We start from the raw sequence: 12,534 nt of genomic DNA, 5'->3' as shown, positions 1-12,534 counted from the left end.
GCTGCACGTGGGCTTCCTCTAGCTGTGCGAGCAGGGTCTACTCTTCGTTGCGGTGCGCGGGCTTCTCATTGCGGTGGCTTCTCTTGTTGTGGCATGCAGGCCCTAGAGCGCATGGGCTTCAGTAGCTGTGGCACGTGGGCTCAGTCGTTGTGGCTCGCGGGCTCTAGAGCGCAGGCTCAGCAGTTGTGGCACACGGGCTTAGTTGCTCCGCGGCATGTGGGATCTTCCCGGAATAGGGATGGAACCCGTGTTCCCTGCATTGGCAGGTGGGTTCTTCACCACTGCGCCACCAGGGAAGTCCCACAAATATTATTTATATACCACGAAATTTACACTTTTAAATGTCCAAATCAGTGGTTTTTTAGTACATGCACAAAGTTGTGCAACCATCACTCCATCTAATTCTAGAATAGTTTCATCACCGAAAAACAAAAACAAAATCTGTGTCCACTACAGTTGCTCCCCACCCCCTTCTCCACCCTTTGCAAACAGGAATCCATTTTCTGTCTCTGTAGATCTGCATGCTCTGGACGCTTCCCATCAGTGGAATCACACGCTGTGTGTCCTTCTGAGTCTGGCTTCTCTCACTGAGCATCGTGTTCTCAGGGTCCGTCCACGTGGTAGCGAGTGTCAGGGCTTCACCCCTTTTCAGGGCGGAGTGATGCTCCCGGGTGTGGAGGGACCACATGGTGTTTATCCATTTATCTGTTGATGAATATTTGGGTTGTTTCCACCTTTTGGCAATTTGGAATAACGCTGCTGTGAACATTCATATACAGGCTTTTGTGTAGACACGTATTTGATTTCCCTTGGGCATATACACAGGAGTGGAATTGCTGAGTCATATGATCATTCTGCTCAAGCTGTTAAGGAATTTCCAGACTGTTCTCCAAAGCAGCTGCACCATTTTACATCCCCATCAGCAATGTATAAGTGTTCCAATTTCTGCACCTCCTCTGCAACACTTGATATTATCTGTCTTTTTTATTCTAGCCATCCTAGTGGATATGAAGCGATACCTCATTGTGATTTTGATTTGCATTTCCCTGGTGGCTAATGACTTTGAGCAACTTTTAGGAGCACATTGACTATTTGTATATCTGCTTTAGAGAAATGTCTATTCGGCTACTTTGCCGATTTTTTTAATTGAGTTTTTAAAAATTTTTTGAATTGTAAGAGTTCTTTATGTTGTCTAGATAGACGTCCTTTTTCAGATATCTAGATGCAAATAATTTCTCCTATTCTGTGGGCTGCCCTTTCATTTTCTCAGTGGTGTGTTTGGAAGCACAAGAGGCTTTCCTTCTGATGATGTGACATTTATCTAAATGGTGTACATTCTTGGGAGTTCCCTGGTGGCCTAGTGGTTACAAGTTGGCGCTTTCACTGCTGTGGCCCAGGTTCAATCCCTGGCCAGGGAACCGAGATCCCACAAGCTTCATGGAGCAGCCAAAAAAAAAAAGATGTACATTCTTGTGCATGTTTTTTGGTGGACAAGTGCTCTCATTTCTCTTGGCTATGTATGTGGGAATGGAATCACTGGGTCATGGGGTAAGTGATTGCTAGATCTAGTCATTGATGCCAAACAGTTTTGCAAAGCATTGTACAAATGGACAATCCCAGCAGCAATGGGTGGGAGTTCCGGTGCCCACATGGCAGGTGAGGAAGCTTGCCCGGGTCACTCAGAAGGTCAGGGGCAGAGGAACAGCCATCTGGCTCAGAGCCAGAAGACACCTCTGCTTCTGCCTTTGAAAGGTAGAGTCCCGAGGGTTGTGTCTGGCTGGTGTCTGGGTGAGTGATTAGGCACCTCCAGCCCCCAGACACACCAGTTAGGCTGCCTCGGGCCCCTGGTGGCCAGGAAGGAGAACCCAGCAAAGTACGCATCGTCTTGCATCACCTGCGGTACTGACAACCACAGGGACCAGGTCTGCTGGGAGGGCATGGAAGGCCTGGTATCTCCTGTCACGGCTTTGGTGTGAGCTGGGCTGCCAGGGAGTTGGTTCAGGAGCCTGGAGGGGTCATAGCTAAGGCTCCATCAGGAACTCAACTCAACGATATGATCCTGGGCCTTGGTTTCACGATTGTAAAGTGGGGTTATTGTATTCCCTGCTTGCCTAATTTCATGGGAAGAAGGAAAGGCAGCGCTGACAGGAAAATAAAAAGAAGGAAGGGTAAAGGTGTTAATTATATGGACATTAATAATGACAATAGGACTTTCCCAGTTGTCCGGTGGTTAAGACTCTGCGTTTCCACTGCAGGGGACAGGGGTCTGATCCTTGGTCCGGGAACTAAGATTCTGCAAGCCGTATGGCACTGCCAAATAATAATAATAATAATAATAACAATGGGCAGATTTATTGAGCACTTAGTATAAGCTTTGCCTACGGTGCCTCGATTAATTCCCTTTATGAAGTTCATATAAAAATCTGAGGCTTAAAAATAGATAACGAATGAGAAACTGCTGTATAACACAGGGAACTCTACTTCACTTTGCTGTACAGCAGAAGCTAACACAACATTGTAAAACAACTCTACCCCAATTTAAAAAAAAATCTGAGGCTGAGGACCCTCCAAAACACAGCCACTAAGGGTCAGAGGCAGGATTTGAACCCACTTCTATTTCTACCTTCAATATTCCTACAGAGGAAGGCTCTCATTGGTCCAGTATGTCACCGCCCAATGCCCTTATTGGCTAGAGCTCCAGGCTGATAGGCTGCTTCTCCAAACATATGGCTGGCAGCTTTGGGAGATCCAATCCCTGTCAAGGAACTATGGTCACGTGACAGGGTCACGTGATAACAAATATGGCTACCCAGGCCTCAGGAATTGCCCGGGACCGTTTTTCCAAAAAGGCTGCCAGTATATTTCTGGGTTGGAATGCCACGTAAAATACAGGACTGCCTAGTTAAATTAGAATTTCAGATAAATAGTGAATTTTGTTTAGTATAACCACGTCCCATTCAATATTTGGGCCATATACTACAAAAATTATGGTTTATCTGAAATTCAACTCTAACTGGGAATTCTGTATATTTATTTGCTAAATCTGGCAATCCTAATCCTGGAAACTCTCTACTGCAGACGGTTCACAGGGAGGAAAGGGGAAAGGGACTAAAAATCTGGATTGTTGATCCTGTCTCTACCTCCTGCCACCCACATTGCAGCCTCACCTTTCCCCAAGACCCTTCCTTTCTTTCCTCCCGCGAAGAGGACAGTTGAAATATGTCTCATTTCTCTCTCCTCTTCCATTCTCACAACATCCATGGAAGTTCACTGGAACAAATTTACTGACCCCATTATGCTAATGAAAAAACTGTGTCTCAGAACAACTGAATGTCTTGTGGAACATTACACAGAAAAAAATCAGTCTAAAGACCTAGACTTAGCAAGGGCTAATCCCCACTTCCTTCTCTGCGTTGCAGAAATGGCCCTTTGCCACCCCCATCCCCTTCACTGGTAAAACCCATCTGATAAAGACCTCCCGGGACACAATTTTGGTCTCTGAAAGTTAGGCTTAATAACTTGCTGGAGCAAGAGACACCACCTAGTAGAGCAAGTATGGGGTGTCTCCCCAAACAAAAAAAAAACCCAAAAAGACAGAGACATATTATAGGATTTGGGGGAAATGTAGAGTTTAGGTAATATTTACATAAAGTGGAGTTTGTTAGGCTCAAAGCTAGGCAGAGCTATGTGTAAAGAGGTTGGCATTAAGCTTGGGCTGATGGGAATTCCCTGACAGTCCAGTGGTTAGGACTCTGAAATTTCACTGCCAATGGCCCGGGTTCAATCCCCAGTCAGTGAACTAAGATCCCACAAGCTGCACAGTGTGGCCAGAAAAAATAATAATAAAATAAATAATATATATATGTATATATATATATATATATATATACATATATATATATGGCTGAGATGAGGATGCAGGGTCCTGTTTCCTTGGAAACTACCAAATGGAATGTTGTGTCTAGACAACCTTTACTTGAAGCTCCACACCTGGGCTGCAAAACCAGGCTGCTTCTCTGGGTCAAAGTGACCTACAGGGCTTACACCCGCCAGGCAAGAGCAAGATGTTGCATTCTCACTAATGGGACTCAAAACAGCAATGGCGGTCTATAATTTTAGAGTACAGTGTGGTCCAGCACTATATTCTCAATGTGATTAACAAAAGCCATTTATACAGACTCACATCACATATCCCTGCCCCATCACATGGAACACTTAAAAGTTCATGACACCCAGCACCCAGATTTTGGTTTCTAATACCATTCTCCAATAAAAGGAACCACAGCTTTGTGGAGAAATGGCTGATTCTAGGCTGGGACAGGAAATATAGAAGATGAGCCTGGAGCATCTTGTGCTACAGAAAGTAAGTGTTAAGAAATCTACCACAACTGGGACTTCCCTGGTGGCGCAGTGGTTAAAACTCCGCGCTCCCAATGCAGGGGGCCGGGGTTCAGTCTCTGGTCAGGGAACTAGATCCCACATGCCACAACTAAGAATTTGCATGCCACGGGCTTCCCTGGTGGCGCAGTGGTTGAGAGTCCGCCTGCCGATGCAGGAGACGCGGGTTCGTGCCCTGGTCCGGGAAGATCCCACATGCCGCGGAGAGGCTAAGCCCGTGAGCCATGGCCGCTGGGCCTGCGCGTCCGGAGCCTGTGCTCCGCAACGGGAGAGACCACAACAGTGAGAGGCCTGCATACCGCAAAAAAAAAAAAAAAAAAAAAAAAAGAATTTGCATGCCACAACGAAGGACCCTGCCTGCCACAACTAAGACCCAGTGCAACCAAATAAATAAATAAAATCAATATGAATAAATAAATAAGTAAGACTCCACGCTCCCAATGCAGGGGGCCAGGGTTCAGTCCCTGGTCAGGGAACTAGATCCCACATGCCACAACTAAGAACTTGCATGCCACAATGAAGGACCCTGCCTGCCACAACTAAGACCCAGTGCAACCAAATAAATAAATAAAATCAATATGAATAAATAAATAAATAAGACTCCGCGCTCCCAATGCAGGGGGCCGGGGTTCAGTCCCTGGTCAGGGAACTAGATCCCACATGCCACAGCTAAGAATCTGCATGCCACAACGAAGGACCCTGCCTGCCACAACTAAGACCCAGTGCAACCAAATAAATAAATAAAATCCATACACATAAATAAATAAATAAGACTCCACGCTCCCAATGCAGGGGGCCGGGGTTCTGTCCCTGGTCAGGGAACTAGATCCTGCATGCCGCAACTAAGAGCCCACATGCCAAAACTAAGACCTGGTGCAGCCTAAAAAACACACAAAACACTACCACAGTGATGGGAGTATGTCATAGAAACACAGAAACCAAATGAAGGAGTTCCCAACGCCCAAAGCTAGAACAACTTTTGCTGCAAGATAAAGCAATACTGGATTATAACCCCCCAAAGAACATAAATATCCATGACTCCATACTGTTATAAATAAATGATTAAATAAATAGGAGATTAGACAGACCTCCCAGGCAGCAGAATTCAAAATAATTTACGTAAATAGTCATCAAGGAAAAGGAGCATAATTCCTCACTTCTTTTTTTTTTTTTTTGCGGTACGCGGGCCTCTCACTGTCGTGGCCTCTCCCGTTGCGGAGCACAGGCTCCGGACACGCAGGCCTAGCGGCCATGGCTCACGGGCTTAGTTGCTCCGCGGCACGTGGGATCTTCCCGGACCGGTGCACGAACCCGTGTCTCCTGCATCGGCAGGCGGACTCTCAACCACTGCGCCACCAGGGAAGCCCTGTTTGTTTTTTGTTTTTTGTTTGTTTTTGCGGTACGCGGGCCTCTCACTGTGGCGGCCTCTCCCATTGAGGAGCACAGGCTCCGGACGCGCAGGCTCAGCGGCCATGGCTCACGGGCCCAGCTGTCCCGCGGCACGTGGGATCTTCCCGGACTGGGGCACGAACCCGCGTCCCCTGCATCGGCAGGCGGACTCTCAACCACTGCGCCACCAGGGAAGCCCCAATTCCCCACTTCTTAAGTATGGGCTGTGTGCTATTCACAATAGCCAAGACATGGAAACAACCTAAATGTCCATGGACAGATGAATGGATAAAGAACATGTGGTACACATATACAATGGAATACTACTCAGCCATCAAAAAGAGTGAAATAATGCTATTTGTAGCTACATGGGTGGAATTAGAGATTATCACACTAAGTGAAGTAAGTCAGAAAGAGAGACAAATACCATATGATATCACTTATATGTGGAATCTAAAGTATGGCACAAATGAACCTGTCCATGAAACAGAAACAGGCTCACAGACATAGAGAACAGACCTGCGGTTACCAAGGCGGGGGGGAACGATCGGAAGTTTGGGGTTAGCAGATGTAAACTATTATACAGAGAATGGATAAACAGCAAGGTCCTACTGTAGAGCACAGGGAACTATATTCAATATCCTGTGATAACCCACAATGGAAAAGAATATGAAAAAGAATGTATATACATATGCATAACTGAATCACTCTGTTGTACAGTAGAAATTAACACAACATTGTAAATCAACTATACTTCCATAAAATAAAAATTTTAAATTATTTAATTAATTTATTTTTTTGGCTGCATTGGGTCTTCGTTACTGCGCGAGGGCTTTCTCTAGTTGCGGCGAGCAGGGGCTACTCTTCGCTGTGATGTACATGCTTCCTTTTGTGGTCGCTTCCATTGTTGTGAAGCATAGGCTCTAGGCACGTGGGCTTCAGTGGTTGTGGCACACAGGCTCAGTAGTTGTGGTCCGCAGGCTCTAGAGCACAGGCTCAGTAGTTGTGGCGCACGGGCTTAGTTGCTCCGCGGCATGTGGGATCCTCCCGGACCAGGGATCAAACCCGTGTCCCCTGCACTGGCGGGCGGATTCTTAACAACTGCACCACCAGGAAAGTCCCAATAAAATAAATTTTTTTTAAAAAGTATGTGCTGTGCATTTTGACTTCTTTCAAAAGAGCGTGGGCTGGAAAGACTGTGGGGAAGAGTACATTTACGGTGGAGAAAACTGACAAACACACCTCAGCCAGGTGACCAAGACCAGCATCCACAGGGATAAGTCGTGTGGATGGCACAGACCTTTGATACGACATGATGAGAAGTGCCCTTCACCTCTGCAGTGTCTTCCTTCCTGAAAACCCATCACCGCAGCCTAATCATCAGAAAAACACCAGACAAGCTGCATTTGAGGGATATTCCAGAAAATTTCCTACCACCACCCCTCAAAACTGTCAAGGTCATCAAAAGCAAGAATTTCTGAGAAACTGTGTTAGCCAAGAGGCACTTAAGAGAATGGACGTGACATCTAAGTGTCATGTGGTACCCTGGATGGGATCCTGGAACAGAAAAAGGACACAGAATTGGCAAATCCATAGAGACAGAGAGTAGAACATAGAATGGTGGGGGCCAGGGGCTGGGGGAGGGCTGGGGAGTCACTGTTTCATGGGGACAGAGCTTCAGTTTGGGAAGATGAGAAAGTTCTGGAGACGGATGATGGGGACGGTTGCACAGCCATGTGACTGTGCCGAATGCCATTGAATTGTCACTTTAAAATGATTAAAATGGTAAATTTTATGTTATGTGTATTTTACCAAATTTTTAAATTTAATTTATTTACTTGTGGCTGCACCACGTGGCAAACGGGATCTTAGTTCCCTGACCAGGCGTCGAACCTGTGCCCCCTACAGTGGAAGCCCAGAGTCTTAACCACTGGACCGCCAGGGAAGTCCCTACCATAATTTTTTTAAAAAGTACATCTGGAGATTCCAGGGATCCTATGTGGCTGACCAGATGGCTTCTGGAGGCTGCCATGAGGTCAAACAAAATAGCAGGACAGAATTTGTTTTTTGTTTATTTTCCCTTTGTTTTTAACCAGCATGCTCAGACCAACTGGTATAATTTGAAGCCCAAACCTGGACACTTGACCTTGCCTAATTCCTAAGAGACGTGTCAGTAAAGGGAGCTCTTCCTTCAGTTACAGACCTCCCCTACTGCACATCCATCGAGAGTCTCTAAGTGCAAAAATATTTAGAGGTTCCAGGAAAGATCCAAGATATGGGCTGCCCTACAACTTGAGGATGACCCCCAGCTTGAGACCAAGTAAGGATCTGGAAATAAGGAGGCCTGGGGTGTAGTTAGCAAGACAAAGCAGGAGCTAGAACTTCAGAGACCCTCAACTCTCTCTAGAGACAAACTGGTGGTGGTTGGGGGGGCATTTCAGTACCACGGAGAGCGCCAAGCTTCCCAGAAAGAGACAAGAGCCCAGATCCTGCTGAAGCGAGGAGTACGCAGCACCCTGGACTAAGGGGGCAGAGGAGATGCAACCTCAGAGCCCAGGGACTTTATGGGGAATGTGGAGTGCCCTAAAATAGCTCCGCCTACTTTACTTAGTGAAAGACCGGGTTTCCACTTTTCTAAACCCTGCATTCAGCCCTCCACTGCCTTCCTCCTGTCCACAGGCACTTGGGGCCCTGACAATCACAGCTCCGGTGAACAGCCTGGACTCTGGAGTTAGAACACCCAGACCAACCACTGACTAGTCCCTTGTGACCCAAGCAAGTCACTGAACCCGTGGGATGTTTTATAAAATATGGTAGGCAGGTAAAAGGGCCTCCCCACAAAAGATGTCCACATCCTACTCCCCAGAAGCTGTGAATATGTTAGGGTAAAAAGGAATTAAATAAACAACAAGGTTCTACTGTATAGCACAGGGAACTATATTCAATATCCTGTGTCAAATCATAACAGAAAAGAATATGAAAAAGAATGTATATACTTTTCTGTACAGGAGAAACTTTTAAAAATATGTATGTATGTATGTATGTATGTATGTGTGTGTTTGTTTGTTTTGGCTGTGCCGTGTCCTAACTGGCACACGGGATCTTCAGTGCGGCATGCGGGATCTCTTAGTTGCAGTATGTGGGAGCTAGTTCCCTGACCAGGGATTGAACCTGGCCCCCTGCATTGGGAGCTCGGAGTTTTACCACTGGACCACCAGGGAAGTCCCTGTACAGCAGAAATTAACACTACATTGTAAATCAACTATACTTCAGGGACTCCCCTGGTGGTGCAGTGGTTAAGAATCCACCTGCCAGGGGCTTCCCTGGTGGCGCAGTGGTTGAGAGTCCGCCTGCCGATGCAGGGGACGCGGGTTCGTGCCCTGATCCAGGAAGATCCCACGTGCCGCGGAGCGGCTGGGCCCGTGAGCCATGGCCACTGAGCCTGCGCGTCCGGAGCCTGTGCTCTGCAACGGGAGGGACCACAGCAGTGAGAGGCCCGCGTACCACCAAAAAAAAAAAAAAAAAGAATCCACCTGCCAATGCAATGCAGGGGACATGGGTTCGATCCCTGGTCCGGGAAGATCCCACATGCCGCGGAGCAAATAAGCCCGTGCGCCACAACTACTGAGCCTGCGCTCTGGAGCCCGCGAGCCACAACTACTGAAGCCCCCGTGCCAAGAGCCCGTGCTCCGCAACAAGAGAAGCCACCGCAGTGAGAAGCCCGCGCACCGCAACCAAGAGTAGCCCCCTCCCGCTGCAATGAAGACCCAACGCAGCCAAAAATAAATTTTAAAAAAATCAACTATACTTGAATAAAATTTTTTAAAAAAGAATTAACGTTATAGGTGGAATTCACATTGTGATTTAGCTGACCTTGTTGAGCGGGCAACGGGGATTTTATCTTAAATGGGGAGCTTATCCTGGTTTATGCTGGTAGATAAAGGTAGTCCCAAGGCTCTTGAAAGGTGGAAGAAGGCCAGAGGGACGGCAGCATAAAGACTCAGCCTGATGTTGCTGAACTTGAACATGGAGGAAAGGGCCACGAGCCAAGGGTTGCAGGCAGTTCCCAGTAGCTAGAAAGAGGAAGGGAATGGGTCCCCACCCCCTGACGCTTTAGAGAGGGATGCAAGCCTGACGACACCTCGATTTTAGCTCAAGGCACTAGTCAATGTTCTCCAGGGAAGCAATATATGTATGATAATGAATTTGTGTTGTTTTAAGCCACTAACTTTGTGGCCCTTTGTTATAGCAGCTGTAGGAATCGGATATGAAAAGAATGTCTCCCACGGGGGTCCTTGAAGGATCGAGTGAGGATTGTGTGTAAAGTGCGTGGTGAGGCCCAGGCAGGCGGGAATCACTCAGTAATTGGAGGTGTTTTAGTTGCCTAAGTCCCCAGTAGCAGGGAACTCAGAGACTCTGGGCTCCGGAGGGCTCGGCAGGCTGGACTTTGGTCCGGCAGAGCCGATGTGATTCTTCTGTTCTCTGCAGCCCTTGCTGTCCCTGTGTTGCAGGAAGGGGGACCCCTTCCAGGGCCCAGGAGTGGGCTCTTGCCTAAGACTCAGGCAGTGAATCGTCCGAGGAGACACGTGTGCTGACAGAGCAAGAGACTTTATTGGGAAGGGGCAGCCAGGCAGAGAGCAGCAGGGTAAGGGAAGCCAGGAGAACTGCTCTGCTACAGGGCTCACAGTCTCGGGTTTTATGATAATGGGGTTAATTTCCGGGTTACCTCTGGCCAATCATTCTTTTTTTAAAAAAATTATTTATTTATTTTGACTGCTAGGGGTCTTAGTTGCAGCGTGCGAGATCTTTAGTTTTGGCACGCGGGACCTAGTTGACCAGGGATTGAACCCAGGTCCCCTGCATTGGGAGCACAGAGTCTTAACCACCGGTCCAGCAGGGAAGTCCCTCTGGGCAATCGTCATGACTCAGGGTCCTTCCTGGTGGCGCATGCATCACTCAGAGGAGATGGATTCCAGCGAGAAGGATTCTGGGAGTTGGTAGGACTTGGACTGGTGTCTCTGCTCTCCTTTTGACCTTTCCCAAGTTCTTTCAGTCGGTGGCAGCCTGTGAGTTCCACATCCCTACCAGGACCTCCTGCTGTAAGAGAACTCATGCAGGCGGTGACTGTCATGTCTGGCCGGGACGGCTGGTTTCGGTCAATGGTTCCCTCAACACCTCCGGAGACTTTATTTATTTATCTCTTTGTTTGTTTGTTTGGGCTGCACCGCATGGTATGTGGGATCTTAGTTCCCTGACCAGGGGTGGAAACTGCGCCAGCTGCAGTGGAAGTGCTGGGTCTTAACCACTGGACTGCCAGGGAAGTCCACCTCCGGAGACTTTAAAGTAGGCCTTGAAGAGCTGGCAGCTCCATCATTTCACTTCAGAGGGAAATTTGGCAGTTCGGCAGCTGATTCCAAGGGGAGGGTGTTCTGATGCATTACACCAGGGGCTGGCAAACTTCCTGTAAAGGACCAGGGAGTAAATGCTGTTGGCTTTGCACACCAGGTGGTCTCTGTCCCATGGTGCAACTGTGCCGTTGCAGCGGATAAGCAGTCACAGACAGTGTGTAAACAAATGGGTGTTCTGATAAAACGTTATTTACAAAAACCAGAGGTGGTCAGGATGAAGAGCCTGTCTTTAATCAATCCTCCTTAGGGGAGAAAGCGTGGGCCCTTAAAGCCTCTCCAAATGGCCTCAAGAGGTCTGGAAACTTCCATCCTTGTCCTCTAACTGGAACATCAGGATATACTGTACTGAAGTCTGGTTTGCCTACTGGAGGACCAGGATCAGAGATGAGCCTGCCCAGCTGAAGCCCTCTAGAGCAACCAGCCTGCCGCCCACCGGCTAAATGAGCACATATATGTGAGTGACCCCTGGGCAAGACCAGCAGGGGAGCTGCTCAGCTAGGCCCAGTCCAAATTGCTGAGCTACACACTAATTATTAGAGAAATGCAAATCAAAACGACAATGAGATACCACCTCATACCAGTCAGAATGGCCATCATCAAAAAGTCTACAAACAATACGGGGCTTCCCTGGTGGTCCAGTGGAAGCACCCTTCTACCACAGAGGGTGTGGGTTCGATCCCTGGTCAGGGAGTTAAGATCCCACATGCCTTGTGGCCAAAAAATCAAAACATAAAACAGAAGCAACATTGTAATGAATTCAAAAAAGACTTTAAAAATAAATAAATAGAAAAAATTTAAAACTCTACAAACACTAAATGCTGGAGAGGGTGTGGAGAAAAGGGAACCCTCTTGCACTGTTGGTGGGAATGTCAATTGACACAGCCATTAGGGGGAACAGTATAGAGGTTCCTTCAAAAACTAAGAACAGAACTACCATGTGACCCAGCAATCCCACTGCTGGGCGTATACCCTGAGAAAACCATAATTCAAAAAGAGTCATGCACCACAGTGTTCATAGCAGCACTATTTACAATAGCCAGGACGTGGAAGCAACCTAAGTGTCCATCGACAGAGGAATGGATAAAGAAGACGTGGCGCATATATACAATGGAATATTACTCAGCCATAAAAAGAAACGAAATTGAGTCATTTGTTGTGAGGTGGATGGACCTAGAGTCTGTCATACAGAGTGAAGTAAGTCAGAAAGAGAAAAACATATGCCGTATGCTAATGCATATATATGGACTCTAAAAAAAAAATGGTACTGGCTATTGTAAAAAATTGTCCTGGCTAATAATTAGTGTATATAGATCAGCAATTTGGACTGGGCCTAGCTGAG

The sequence above is a fragment of the Kogia breviceps genome, chromosome 4 (genome assembly GCF_026419965.1).
Source record: "Kogia breviceps isolate mKogBre1 chromosome 4, mKogBre1 haplotype 1, whole genome shotgun sequence".
Classification (NCBI taxonomy): domain Eukaryota; kingdom Metazoa; phylum Chordata; class Mammalia; order Artiodactyla; family Physeteridae; genus Kogia; species Kogia breviceps.
The sequence above is the reverse complement of the archived record's forward strand: the minus strand, read 5'-3'. Positions refer to the sequence as shown.